Source organism: Zootoca vivipara, chromosome 3, assembly GCF_965207765.1.
Source record: "Zootoca vivipara chromosome 3, rZooViv2.hap1.1, whole genome shotgun sequence".
NCBI lineage: Eukaryota > Metazoa > Chordata > Lepidosauria > Squamata > Lacertidae > Zootoca > Zootoca vivipara.
In genome coordinates this window covers 107,695,184-107,710,249 of record NC_142586.1, presented here as the reverse complement: position 1 = coordinate 107,710,249, position 15,066 = coordinate 107,695,184, and the positions used below count along the sequence as shown (strand labels likewise).

At 45.5% G+C, this 15,066-nt stretch overlaps 1 long non-coding RNA gene across 1 annotated transcript in view; it reads right to left on the bottom strand.

Annotated features, from left to right (window-relative positions):
* Positions 1-15,066, bottom strand: part of LOC148686398 (uncharacterized) — a 50,048-nt gene that overhangs the window by 23,184 nt on the left and 11,798 nt on the right. The window contains exons 3-4 of the long non-coding RNA XR_015949180.1: positions 14,735-14,822; positions 12,322-12,423 (exon numbers count right to left, since the gene is read on the bottom strand). This is a non-coding gene — a long non-coding RNA (uncharacterized LOC148686398). The remainder of the gene's footprint in view (positions 1-12,321; positions 12,424-14,734; positions 14,823-15,066) is intronic.

Sequence of the window (15,066 nt, the reverse complement as noted above, 5' to 3'; positions counted from 1 at the left end):
GCTGAAGCTTGGAAATGAAAGGATCCCTGTTTTGCTGGGTGAGCAAACGATTTTGATTTAGCAACCCTAACCTCTCCACTGAAAGAATAATGGATGGCAGTTCCAACCCTCCCCCCCCCCCCAAAAAAATCAACAGCTCCACTTGAAACTAATTCAAGAATAGTCATAGACCACTGGAACTGAAATAAAGGAAAAACTCAACTGATTTTTCTAACAAGCCACACCAACATAAAAACTACGATAACACCCTGCCCCTTACACACATTTTTATTGGTGTGGATGTTCCCATGCCAATTTCCATGTCACAGTCTTGCTGTGCTTACAGCACCGTGGGAGTATTAAAATCCTTTAAAGAACAAGTTGCACTAGCAATTACCTAAGTTTAAAGACAGACAGAGCGTTTCCTTGAGGGACAATGAAAACAAAATTTCAATCTATTGAAGTCTGTGGCAAATGCAATTTAGAGTGAAGGCCCTGCAGTCCTACGACTGTTGGGAGGCTGTCCCGAGGAGTATTGCTTCACAGGTAAATCATCCAACAACAACAACAACAACAACAACAACATATCATTTATACCTTACCCATCTGGCTGGGTTTCCCCAGCCACCCTGGGCGGCTCCCAACAGAATATTAAAAACCACGATAAAACATCAAACATTAAAAGCTTCCCTAAACAGGTTTGTCTTCACATGTCTTCTAAAAGTTTTATATTTCCTTGACATCTGATGGGAGGGTGTTCCACAGGGCGGGTGCCACTACCGAGAAGGCCCTCTGCCTGGTTCCCTGTAACCTCACTTCTCGCAGGGAGGGAAACAGCAGAAGGCCCTCGGAGCTGGACCTCACTGGGTCCTTTGTAGGCCTTTGTAGGCAACAGAGGCCTGCTGTGACCATTTGGCCCATCATTTTGAGGAGCAAGTTGCTCGAGTCTCTTGTGATTCAGATGCTGACATTGCATCCCCAGCTGAGGTGTCCCATGCTACTTCTTTGACTTTGTGGGATCGTTTTCAGTTCACGGGGCCCGATGGTGTTGTCAGGATGCTTGCAGGAATGCACCCACCTACATGCTCCCTCGATTCCTGCCCACCACGGCTGGTGAAATTGATACGGATAGAGCTTGCTCAGGTTGCTCCACGGAGCGGCCAATGCTTCTTTGCCTGCCACCTTAAAGGAGGCGGTGGTGGGACCACTTCCGAAAATGACAGTCCTTGACCCAATTGACAGTAACAATACTCGCCCAACTGCAAATACTGTATTTTTCCGTGTATAAGACAAGGTTATTTCATTAAAAAATTATGCTGAAAACTTGGTGCCAGAGGTTGTTGTGGCTACTCTTGAGTAACGACCCTCCACATCTGCTTGTCTTTAAGATGTTTTTATTGGTGCATATTATTTACAGTGCAAAGTGTCCATAAATCATGTCTGCCTCAGTCTGAGTCAGAATCTTGCAATGGCTGCTTTCTGTTTCGCGCCCAACATAACAGCCTGGGAACCCCAATGCGCTGCCCCTTGCTCCTACGGGGAGCCGTTCGTCTCAATTCAGGCATTTTTTTTTTTGGGGGGGGGAATGGCCTCCCTTCTGACTGTCTGCCGGTCCCTTCCTCCACTGCTCTCTCCCCCTCCGTTTGGAGCAGGGGCTCTCTGAGACTGCCAGAGCCTTGGGTCTCCCTTTCCGCTTCCTGGCTCTTGTAATCTGATCCTGTGCTGGACTTACTGCTCTGCGAAGAACTCGACCTGATTTGGGGGGGGGGGGAGGCTGTTCCCTATAAGCCTTCCCCCTTATACTTGGGGTCGTCTTATACACGGTTAGTGGAGAGGTGGGACGGTTGACTAGCGGTTCAGGATACTGTCCGCTGCCTTTTTGCAGGTGATTGGTGGGTGTGGCAAGGTCCATTAGCTATTGGCTTCTGCGGCAATTGGGCGGGCGATTGGTGCTTGCTTTCAGTGAGCGTGCAGACGATTGGTGGCTTCGTTGATGTGCGTGCGATTGGCTGTTGCGTTCCTGCGGGTGATTTTCGGTGCCCCCCCCCAAAAAGCTCAACAGCTCTTGGCAACCCCCATTTTCTCTATTTGGAGTCCCCAAAAAAGAAGGGACGCCTTATACATGGGGGCATCTTATACATGGACAAATACGGTACTCCCTTTCTAGGGAAGGTGACTGAGTGACTCATGGCAGATCAACTGCAGGCATTCCTGGAGGAGACTTGAGTATCTGGATCTATGCCAGTCTGGTTTCAGGCCTGGGGTTGGATGCAGGGTGCTTCTTTTCAAATGGCTTTGCCTCCTGATCTCCTTCTTCCCATGTGACCTCTCCTCCTTCTCTAGCAATGCCCCACAGGATCTAACCCTCTGTGTAACAGCTGGCAACCTTCCTGCTTTCCTTCTTCCCCCCTTCCCTCTCAACCATATGTTTAACTGGGACATTAGCCCTTCCTCCAGGGTGGGGTGGGTGATCTCTGGGACCGCCTGGGGCCAAGTGTTCACTAATATACAGTCATACCTCGGTTTAAGTATGCTTCGGTTTGAGTACTTTCAGTTTAAGTACTCCGCAGACCCACCTGGAACGGATTAATCCACTTTCCATTACTTTCAGAGGGAAAGTTTGCTTTAGGTTAAGTACCCTTCAGGTTAAGTACAGACTTCCGGAACCAATTGTGTACAGTGGTACCTCGGTTTATGAACACAATTGGTTCCGGAAGTCTGTTCATAAACTGAAGCGTTCATAAACTGAAGCGAACTTTCCCATTGAAAGTAATGGAAAGTGAATTAATCCGTTCCGGATGGTCCACGGGGTACTTAAACTGAAGCGTTCATAAACTGAAGCGAACTTTCCCATTGAAAGTAATGGAAAGTGGATTAATCCATTCCAGATGGGTCCGCGGAGTACTCGACCTGAAGCGTACTTAACCCGAAGCATGGGTGTAATTGGTTCTGGAAGTCTGTTCATAAACTGAAGCGTTCATAAACTGAAGCGAACTTTCCCATTGAAAGTAATGGAAAGTGAATTAATCCGTTCCAGATGGGTATGCGGCGTTCATAAACCGAAAATTCATAAACCAAGGTGTTCATAAACCGAGGTTCCACTGTACTTAAACCGAGGTACCACTGTACAGTATTTTTGTGCTCACCTTAAAATTAGTATATGCATTTCTGTATACAGTGGAACCTCGGTTTATGAACACCTCGGTTTATGAATTTTCGGTTTATGAACACCGCGGACCCATCTGGAACGGATTAATTCACTTTCCATTACTTTTAATGGGAAAGTTCGCTTCAGTTTATGAACGCTTCAGTTTATGAACAGACTTCCGGAACCAATTACACCCATGTTTCAGTTTATGAACGCTTCAGTTTAAGTACTCCGCGGACCCGTCTGGAACGGATTAATCCACTTTCCATTACTTTCAATGGAAAAGTTCACTTCAGTTTATGAACGGTTACTCCGCAGACCGTCTGGAACGGATTAATCCACTTTCCATTACTTTCAATGGGAAAGTTCGCTTCAGTTTATGAACGCTTCAGTTTATGAACAGACTTCCGGAACCAATTGTGTTCATAAACCGAGGTACCACTGTATATTATGATTATTTGGCTTGAGAACTGCACTGCAAAATTTGATGAAGAGCGAATTTGGAAGGCTGGTTATATTTTGGTGCTCTTTTCTTTTTGAAAGTGCAAAATAGGTAGGTTTGCATTTAAGTGCAAACTGTGCCCAATTTCTCCCCCATCCCTACAAATAACAACACACATACAGACTTATTTGCTTTGTAAGCTTCAGTTAGGTGTTATCTAGAGGAGGCCCTCTGCTGATGGATAAACATTACAAAGAAAAAGCAGAGGTAATAGCAAAGATAACTCCCCATCTTAGATGGCAGGGTCCAGCATAAAACAGAGCAATTCTTGTGGCAGGTAAGGGAAGATATCCAGCAATAATCCCTGGCCACCTCACAGCTCAGCTTGATGTTTAAAGTCTCCCCCACAGATATGGCCTGTTTTGTTCCTTTACCAAGCTAAAGTAGCACCCTGGGAAAATAAACAGCTGGATGCTATTTTTCATTTGCCTCATAACAATTGACTGTGGCATTTCTGGGAGAAATCACATTGATTTCCACAAACCTTTCAATGAGGAAGAATGGAAGGCATATGTTGGTATGCAGAGACTGCAGGACTTTGGATATGGGGTTTTTGCAGGTTACCGTGGCTCAGAGATGGGCCTTTCTGCTAGCCATGAAAGGGGCATAGCTGCCAAGTCTCCCGTTTTTCGCGGGAAACCCCCAGATTTTAATCCATTTCCTGCTGTTATCCCCAATAGAAAAAAAAATCCCGTAAATCCCCCGATTTCCTACCTGCCAGGGAGGCTCCTTCTGCGCATGTCTGGACATGCACAGAACCAATTTCGGGTGCCGCTCTGCCCATGTCTGGGCACCGGAAATCGGGCATAATGGCACCGGAAGTTGCTTCTACGCATGTCCAGACTCCTGCTAGGGACTTGGGACTATGAATCACAGAATCCATATTGGTTGGTAGCCATTGGCACCATAGCTGCCAAGTTTTCCCTTTTCTCGCGAGGAAGCCTATTCAGCATAAGGGAAAATCCCTTAAAAAAAGGGATAACTTGGCAGCTATGATTGGCACGTGTATGGCAAAAGTCTGGGAGCCCAACAGCAGGTGAAGCAAGAGCCACCGCTGACTGCTCATAAGTAAGAGAGCATGCGTGGTGGCTAACTTATAAAAGGTTGGTGGCATGGAACTCTGTTTATCCTTCTTCCTGAGCCGCCATTTTTCAGGGTCCTTGGTGTGGTTCCCTTCCCCTCCTCCCTGCCCCAGTCCTGGCCATTTTGGATTTTTCTGAGGATTAAAACAACAACAACAACAACACATTTAAAGAGGAAAGGGTCTGGGACACTTGTAAGATGTCATGTGGATGATCCTATATTAATGGAGAGAGAGTCTTGTGGCAATCCACAATTTGCTCGGACAAGGCCTTAGGTGGCCTTAAAAAGGGATCCGACCAATTTATGGAGGATAAAGCTAAGAAATGGCTACCCATCGTGATGGGTACTACTTATGGTCAGTGGAAGCATGCTTTTGGACTTCCCATATGGGTTTGGCTGGCCACCGTAAGAATAGTCTCCTTTGCCTGCTGCCTCCCTCATCCTGGTCTCCTAGAACATGCAGAAAAATGAAGATGACAGAGCAACAGGAGACAACATGACACAGCCTTAGGCTGCTGGGGAAGGAATCAGGGGAGGAGCCTTAGAGAGCAGTGGGAAGGCAGTGTCAGGCTTTGGGGAATTGGCTTCCTCCTCCCATGGCAGTAAATAAGAAGATCAAATGAAAGGAAGATCTTACCAGTTAGAATCTAATCACAGTGAGAGAACAAAGAACAAGTCTCCTAGAAATGGCGGTGCTCCCAATTAAGGGTCACTCCCCCACTTACGTCCCTATTAATCTACATCACCCCTACATTTTGTAATCTGAGTTTGTACCCTCTGGGCTTTCCGTTCTGACATTTTCTGAGCTCTCCGTGACTTTGGAGATGGGGGTGAATGCTGTCCAGAGACTGAATCTGTTAACTCTCTCCCAGTGTTTCTTCTCCTAGCTGTTCCCCATCCAGTATTTCCCAGCTTCTGCCTTCTGAACTATGCCCCTCTGCAAACCACTGTTCCAAATCTATACTGTTCTCCTGCTCCTGGGAAGATTCAGGATCAGGGAGAGGGGGTGGCTCCCACCATTCTTCCTCAGTGCAGCCCTCCTCAGCATGGTCCCTGACAGGTAGGGGCCTCCAGTCTTCATAACTGCTTCATTGGGGCAAGACCTACTGGGAAGAGTGGCTTTGATCAAGAGTGGCTGTGATCAAGAGTGGCTGCACTGTTTTGGTTTCTTCGAATCAGACATAGGCAAACTCAGCCCTCCAGATGTTTTGGGACTACAACTCCCACCACCCCTGGCTAACAGCACCAGTGGTCAGGGATGATGGGAATCATAGTCTGCAAACATCTGGAGGGCTGAGTTTGCCTATGCCTGCTTTGAATAGAATCATAGAATTGTAGAGCTGGAAGGTACCCCAAGGGTCATCTAGTCCAACCCCTGCAAGGCAGGAATCTTTTGCCCAATGTGGGACTCAAACTCATGACCCTGAGATTAAGAGTCTCGTGCTCTACTGACTGAGCTATCCCAGTTAACTTCACTGATGCCAGTGTTTTTTACAGGTAGGTAGCTGTGTTGGTCTGTCGTAGTCGAAACAAAAAATAAAAAAAATTCCTTCCAGTAGCACCTTAGAGACCACCTAAGTTTGTCATAGGTATGAGCTTTCGTGTGCATGCACACTTCTTCTGGTATTTTTTATTGCTGATCTACTCCTGACTCCGGTGTCTGACAAGAGGAGTGAAGTGGTGGAGACTCAGGGGCAGGGTAAATTATTTCTATTATTTATTAAAATTGTGTACCACCCTATACCTGCAGGCCTCAGGGCGGTTGCAACATAAAATCACAATACAATGCAGTGGAGGGAGAGCTGGATTGGCTTCTGCCATGCATTTGTACTGCATCACGTTTCCGCACTGCTTCAGCCGTCTGCCTCCTGTTTAACAGCTGTGAGACACCTGACCAGAAGGGAGCATTGCAGTTCCAACAGATTGGTTATTTTCTGTGGCCACTGGACATAGTCATCAACACTGTGGTTTTTCAGGGGCGTTCCATATATATATGCATAGGTTAGTGGAAGCAATGTACACAAATGCATTCCATTAAGGAAAATAGCTGGCAGAAATATGTATAGCAGGTAAAATTAGACACAAAATGCATACATTGGAAGGAATAACTGCTCTCAAATTCTGATGAATTTCCACGAGAACATTTTTTTTCTTTTTTTAAATGCAAACTGATGCAGAAATTTGGTGCTCTGGATTGGAAAAGGCAGAGAAACCAAAACCGGCAGTTTCATCCATCCTTATGCTCATACTTGAAAAAGCGATTATCTTGTGCTTCAATGCTAAATAGCATTCAAATAATGAAGAATGTGTATAAAGGGCTGAGTTGCCCCTCATCCCTAGGAGAGGCCTTCAGACAACTACAAAAACTTTAACAAATAAATGTCAAATGAGAGCTCTGCAATGAAAGTCCATGCCCCAATTGGACAAGAAAAGTTTTGAACTCTGGCACCAGGCAAGAGGATTTCACCCGCAGGAGGATCTGTAAGTAATGAACGCTGGCATTTACAAACAAATATGTTCCAACTGACCCTATTGACTAGGGACACCCCTCATTTCTGGAACTGTTCCCTAGCAAATCATTGTCCTCCGTATGCCCCTGCTTTGCCTTTACAAAAATCCTGGGGGAAACTTTTTAAAATACAAATGTGTGTGAAGATGTGCAGTGTTGGTTATTGGATTTTATTCCTTTTCTCTAGGTCTCTAGAACTTAAACCCATAGTACAATTAAATGTCAGAATAAACTTTCTCAATATAAACACACATGACCTGCAACACAATGTTGCAGTGTGAAGTTCTCTTTTTCATCCAGTCCAGTGTTAACCAGGTGTAGGGATTTGAACCCTGGTCTCCCATGTCCTAGTCTAGCACTTTAACCTCTACACCACTATAGTGGTGGCATTTCTATGTACCCTGAAACTCTCAGACATGATGTGCTTAAACTATAAACAAATAAAAATAAACCATAAAGCTTTAGCAATTAAAGATGGCTAGAGAATCTAGCTTTAACCCATGTTGCCAGTTGTTCTGCCTGGTAAATCACTAGTATAAAACATTTATCTATTTTTGCATGCTGGTTGAACCAGCATGTACTATAGACTGTGACTAAAGCTAAAATACTTAAAAGCCTTTTCCCTCTGCTTCTGGCAAGAAGCATTAAACAAATATAATAAATCTTGTATTTGACTTTCATGAAAGCGTGCCAGCCTAGGAGATGGGAATGTGGAATTTTCTTTTAGCTTATAGAAACATAGAATCACAGTGTTGGAGGGAACGATGTAGAGTCCATTTCATTCAATTCCTTGCTTGAGGCAGGCAATCCAGAGCAAGGATCTCTTCAGCCAATGGCAGCCCAGCCTTTGCACAAAGATCTCTAACAAGGAAAAGGTCAAGGGCTCCATTGTCCAACTGCTCTAACTGCCAAGGCATAATGTCACCCAACATGCATGCAAAATCTACCCTTCTTCAACTTAAGCTCATCAAATCTTGCCCTACTCTCCAGGGGCAACAGAGAAAAATCCTTAGAAGCAAAAGTGTGAAGTGAATGGTCACACCCACTGTATCTCAGTAGAAGCCCCATTAGCTAAAAGAGGCCCCTCTCCTGTGGGAATGGCTTTTTGAAGAGAGTTCCCACTGCTTGCATGCTAGAGAGCCAGTAAGGTGTAGAGCTTAGAGTGTTGGATTGGGAAACCTGGGAAACCATGGTTCAAATCAAGGAGTTGTGGGCATCAAGGAGTTAACACTTCGTGCTGAGTAGAAATGATGACTCAGGACACAGCTACGTTAGTAAAGAAACACTAATAATAATAATAATAATAATAATAATAATAAATTTATTATTTATACTCCCCCCATCTGACTGGGTTTCTGCAGCCACTCTGGGCGGCTTCCAACAAAATATTAAAATACAATGGTTTGTTAAACATTAAAAGCTTCCCTAAACAGGGCTGCCTTCAGATGCCTTCTAAAAGTCTGGTAGTTGTTTTTCTCTTTGACATCTGGTGCGAGGGTGTTCCACAGGGCGGGTGCCACTACCAAGAAGGCCCTCTGCTTGGTTCCCTGTAACTTGGCTTCTCGCAGTGAAGGAACTGCCAGAAGGCCCTCGGCGCTGGACCTCTGTGTCTGGGCAGAACGATGGGGGTGGAGACGCTCCTTCAGGTATACTGGGCCGAGGCCGTTTAGGGCTTTAAAGGCCAGCACCAACACTTTGAATTGTGCTCGGAAAGGTATTGGGTGATTTGAATGCAGTTATAAACATGCAACACCAGAGAGCAGGAAATTATAAAATACGATTTTCCATAGAGATTTTTTTCCTTTTGTTATAACAATCTAATTTCTGACTTATTTATAGTGTTTCCCGCCCTGTGTGTAGATCCACCTTCAGTATCATGTAATGAGTCAGCATCACAAGACATGGGGCATTGCCTGATTGGTCTATAGCCAGCTAGTATTAAGAAACATGGTTGACTTCCCCATATGAGTGGCTTCTCCTCTGTATGTCATCCCACCTGTGTATGCTGATCCCTGGATATAGGAAGACTGCTTTATGATGATGCAAGACCGCAGTTGGGAATAAGGCTCAACTTAAAATACAGCTTGACTCCTGGGGGTTTCATGTGGGGCTTCCGTACCTCACATCAAAATCCACACGGGCATAAAACTCACTGGATGACCTTGGGTCAGTCACTGCGTCTCAGTCTAACCAGCCTCGTGGGCTTGTTCTGGGGATAAATTGAGGAGAGGGAAAACTGATCACATCGCCATGAGCTCATTGGAAAGGGAGAGAGAGAAAGGGTCTATAAGAAGAAGAGTTTGGATTTGATATCCCGCTTTATCACTACCCTAAGGAGTCTCAAAGCGGCTAACATTCTCCTTTCCCTTCCTCCCCCACAACAAACACTCTGTGAGGTGAGTGGGGCTGAGAGACTTCAGAGAAGTGTGACTAGCCCAAGGTCTCACCCAGCAGCTGCATGTGGAGGAGCGGAGACGCGAACCCGGTTCCCCAGATTACGAGTCTACCGCTCTTAACAATAATAACAATCCCAGGCCTTATGAAGAAGGATGGACCATTACACCACTCTGAAAATGGTGGCTCTGCAAGGTGAAATGGGGGCCTTTGAACAACTTTCAGTTCCCTTAACAGACCACAACTCCCAGAATTCTTTGAGGGAAGCCATGTCTGCTTAAAGTGGTATCATAGTGCTTTAAATGTATGGTTTGAATGTGGCCAAAGTCCAGGCATAGGCAAACTCTGGCCCTCCAGATGTTTGGGACTACAATTCCCATCAGCCCTGGCCACTGGTCCTATTAGCTAGGAATGATGGGAATTGTAGTCCCAAACATCTGGAGGGCCGGAGTTTGCCTATGCCTGCCAATGTCAGTCAAGGATATTGGTGTCTATGTGGAGGCAGTGGAATGCCAGCAGTTAGAAGACTGTGTAAAGTAATGGATGCTTGGAACCCTATAAAGCAAATAGGAACGCAGTGGGGTCGGGAGGACCATTAGCCACAGATACAAACAATTTCATTACTCAGGTCAATGTGATTTTCTTCATTCGTTGGAGCTCCATTACCTGGCTATAAATAAAGTACTGATGCACACAGATCAGTCTTTGCTCCCCAAAATAAAATTGACCTATTGGTACCTGTGTCTTAGCAGACCACACCTGGAGTACTGTGTCCAGTTTTGGGTGCCACAATTTAAAAAGGATATTGACAAGCTGGAATGTGTGCAGAGGAGGGCAGCCAAGATGACCAAGGGTCTGGAAACCAAGCTTTATGAATTGACAATCCTGCATTGTACGAGGGTTGGGCTAGATGACCCTCGGGCCCCTTCCAACTCCACCTGTTGGGTGTGCTTTTGTTGTGGATCTTCCCTATACTTCACATGCTCTCATTATGTAACCAACATTTTAAATCAGAAATGAGGGTTTAAGGGGGGGGGAACCAACAGTTCGAGTGTCTGTGGGATTAGTCTGTGTGCTTGGTTTAAGCCGTCTGGTTTAGTCTATTTTATTTTAAAATGGCAAAGCTGTATGTTCTATCTGAATTGAAAGCCTAAGCCATTTCCTTCCACCGCAGTGACCTTTTGAGTCATTATCCTTTGGGCAAACTGATAATGAAAAAGGGGGTGGGGAAGCCGTGGAGAGCTGCCCCCATGATACTTTGTTGTTGCTGCTGTTGGTTGTTCTTGTTGTGTAACCATTTGCAATCTTGCTAGGAACTCAAGGCAGGTTTCATTGATCATTCTCCCCCCCCCCCCCCTTTAATGGATGTTTGGAAAGTCGCAAACTATTCCAATGTAAGCTCAAAGAGCAAATGCAGGAAACTGATAATTACCTTCTTCCTTAGGGAAAATAGAGAAAGAAGACTTGGGGCATAGCAATATCTTGGACTTAAATTGGTTTAAAAGCTGTTCCTTTTCTCCGAGGAACCCCCAGGTAGCTGAGATCTGTGTTGTAAGGCAACTCCCTGCCTTGGGACTTAATTGTGGATGTAGGTCTCTGTATTTGACAGACCCTCCTGGCAAGTGCCCTTCAGCACCCATAGGTGGGTGACAGCAGCAGCACGCTCCCATCCATGCTTGGTTAAAAACACGGGAAACGAAGGCACATTGAGTCAAGGACTCAGCTCTCTCAGTGGCCAACTAGATGCCCACAAGAAGCAGAATCTGAGCACAACAACCCTCTTTGCACTTTTGATTCCCACTTCCTACCAACTGGCATTCAGGTGCATACTGCCTGATGCAGGGCTGTCTCAAGAATATCCGGTGCCGTCGTTCAAAGATCCCTCCGGCGCGCCCCCCCCCCCATTTCACCTTTTTACAGCGGGGAAGAGGCTGAGGCTCCGGGACTCGCCCTCGGCGGCCGGCCGCCTCTTGGCAGCCCTTACGCGCTTCAAGGGTTTGGCGAAGCGCACGTGCGTCGTGGTGGGCCTTGGCACTTCGGCAGCTCCCGCCGCCGTGCCCTGAGGGCCCCTTTGCCGAGGGGGAGATGGGAAAGGCAAGAGGCAGCCCTCCGGGCGGGCAGCTCTCCGACGGGACGGAGGCTCCAGGTGCCGCTCGGCATGGTGGAGGCGGGCGAGGGCGGCGAGCTGATGCGGGGAGGCGCCGCGTCCAGCTTCCACCTCTTCCGTGGCGCCCTCCAGCGCCCTCCAGAACTTGGTGCCGTGGTTCCCCACGCCACTAGCCTCTATGGCTAAGATGCCCCTGGCCTGACAGTGGAGGTAGAAGATACCCATCATGCCTGGCTGCCATTGATCAACTTTTGTTGTTGTTGTTTAGTCATTTAGTCGTGTCCGACTCTTCGTGACCCCATGGACCAGAGCACGCCAGGCCCTCCTGTCTTCCACTGCCTCCCGCAGTTTGGTCAAACTCATGTTGATAGCTTCGAGAACACTGTCCAACCATCTTGTCCTCTGTCATCCCCTTCTCCTTGTGCCCTCCATCTTTCCCAACACCAGGGTCTTTTCCAGGCAAGTGGTTCAGTCATGCTGGCCACATGACCCAGAAATCTGCCTGCAGACAAACTCCGGCTCCCTCAGCCCGAAAGCAGAGGTGAGCGCCGCATGCCAAAGTAAATTCAACTGGACTTAACTGTCCAGGGGTCTCTTACCTTTACCTTTATGCCAGGTGTAGCTGGGTTGTGAAAGGTTGTGTGTGAAAAACCAGCCATTGTCTACATTTCTTCTTCCTTTTTCTGTGACGTTTCAGTTCACTGAAATAAGAGAAGAAGAAAAACCGAGAGAACCTTTGTTGCCCCCCTCCCAAAGTCTTTCTTCACAGTGACAATCAAAGTGGGAGAAGGGACACGTTTTATTAACTGAGCTAATGAAGCATCTCTTTCTGCTAACGTTGCCTAACTTCCTTAGGAGCTCATGTGCTTTTCGCTCAGTTTCCGTCTGTTTCTGAACCATCTCGGCAAATCACGAGATTCCTCTCCTCACTTGTGGATAATTTTCTACACTGTCGTCTTTAAGCTCTGCTGGAACTGCAGACTCGCTGGAGCATGGAGGGACTTGGCAACATACAAACCCACCAAGATTTCTTTCTTATAGGTCAAAACAAAATAAAAAAATCCTTCCAGTAGCACCTTAGAGACCAACCAAGTTTGTCATAGGTATGAGCTTCCGTGTGCATGCACACTTCCTCAGATACACTGAAACAGAAGTCACCAGACCCTTATGTATAGCAAAATAGACTGCAGACCAATTGCAGTCGTTAACAGTTGTTAACAGACATCAACAGGTTTACCACTCCTATCAGCCAATCACCCATTCCCACCACCCTTCTGAGTAATACTCCTCCCCACCCTCTGACTATACATAAGGTCCTGGTGACTTCTGTTTCAGTGTATCTGAAGAAGTGTGCATGCACATGAAAGCTCATACAATCTGTCCTTCTAGTGAGCACTCAGGGCTGATTTCCTTAAGAATGGATAGGTTTGATCTTCTTGCAGTCCATGGGACTCGCAAGAGTCTCCTCCAGCATCATAATTCAGGTGGCCAGCACCTTAGAGACCAACTAAGTTTGTCATTGGTATGAGCTTTCATGTGCATGTACACTTCTTCAGATATCTTCTTCAGTGTATCTGAAGAAGTGTGCATGCATGAACATGAAAGCTCATACCTATGACAAACTTAGTTGGTCTCTAAGGTGCTACTGGAAGGATTTTTTAATATTTTTTTTTGACAGCGTCAGACTAACACGGCTACCAACCTGTAACTTTCTTATAGGTGTTGGCCTACCTTGCAGTAAATTCACACCCATTCAGGGCTCCCTGAGCACAAACCCACATATTCAAATTCTTATGCACATCAGGTCAGTTGCAAAGCATTTGTGTGCGTGGTCTTTGCTGCTTCCTTTAAAACACATGGAAGCATGGACTGGGGGAAAGGTGGAACAACAGTTCTGTCCTGTTCATATTTACTTTATGACATCCTTGATAGCAAAAGACTAGAGCAAACATATGCACTTCAATATATATCAAACAAAGAAGTGAAAAATAATGCACAGTGACAGCTACAGATGGGCAAATTTGTCAATTTTAGTTTTTCTCAGTTTTTCATTTTTGAAAATGCATCAGAATATTACTGCAAATTTATTCTAATGCACACTGTATACAATTTCCCCCAATGCACACATTTTTGCAAAAAAAAATCCCACTAGTGCTGTGTGTTTTTGTATGTTATTTTCAGCAATATATGCATTTTTAGACACACTTTAATATGTGAATTTTAATGCAACATTGCTCAGTTGGAGAGTTTGTGAAATTTAGAGATGGGCGAATTTCAAGAGATGGCTGTGTTTTGTTTCACTTACTGTTTCCAAAAGTACAAAAAAGGTAAGTTCACTTTCAAATGCCAACTGAACCAAAGAGAATTAAGAAAATTGAGAGAAATAAGCACTCAAATTGAGAGAATGCACTCAAATTTTCATGCTCAGGTTCATATGGAGAGATACTTCATATGGTTCTTGAGGTATTGTGGTCCTGAGTCACTTAAGACATGAATACGACAACACTCTCCCCAACTGTGATTCCCATCAACTAGTATTCAGAGGTAATCTGAAAGGCCACACCTGGTACTAAATGTTATGGTGTGTGGGAATTATTGAAGCATTTTGATGCTTTCTTAACAGCGGTGACAACAACAAGAATGATTTATTTTTATCCAGGTCTTTTAGTAACAACACCCAGTTTCCAGAGACAAACTGTGTGCCTTTACCATAGCTGCCAAGTTATCCCCCTTTTTAAGGGATTTTCACTTATGCTGAATAGGCTTCCTCGCGAGAAAAGGGAAAACTTGGCAGCTATGGCCTTTACAGGCTCATCTTGTTTGGTCCTCAACCAGATATCTTTCATTCCCTTCCTCCAGCTCATTTCCCCTTGAATATTGTATTTACAGTAACTTTCTAAGAGTGAGAGTCAGTCAAATTAATTTTCCTCAAGAATAGTTATGATAGGTTTGTATGGCAGGCAGGGAGAGAGAGGAAAATGAGGGGGACTCTCTTACTGTGTTTATTGTTACCTGTCGCTATTGATCGTTAACTGCTCTCAGCTGAAGTATGACTTCCATTTCCTTTTTCCACCCTGGATTAAGTCACGCACATTCTTCTCTGTCAAAACATTTTAAAAAGTTACATAGGCAGCACGTTCAGAGTTTGAAGGCTGCCTCTTTCAGTGTAGGAAGGAAGTGTAGGAAGGTTTCAAAAAGAACCATACTGTACGTCACTGAATGGGATGTGTGAATTGCTGCATGAGAAATTTGGCTCATCTTATTCAGGGTCTTTTTAGAATCATAGAATCATAAAATTGTAGAGTTGGAAGGGACCACAAATCACATCTAGTCCAACCCCATGT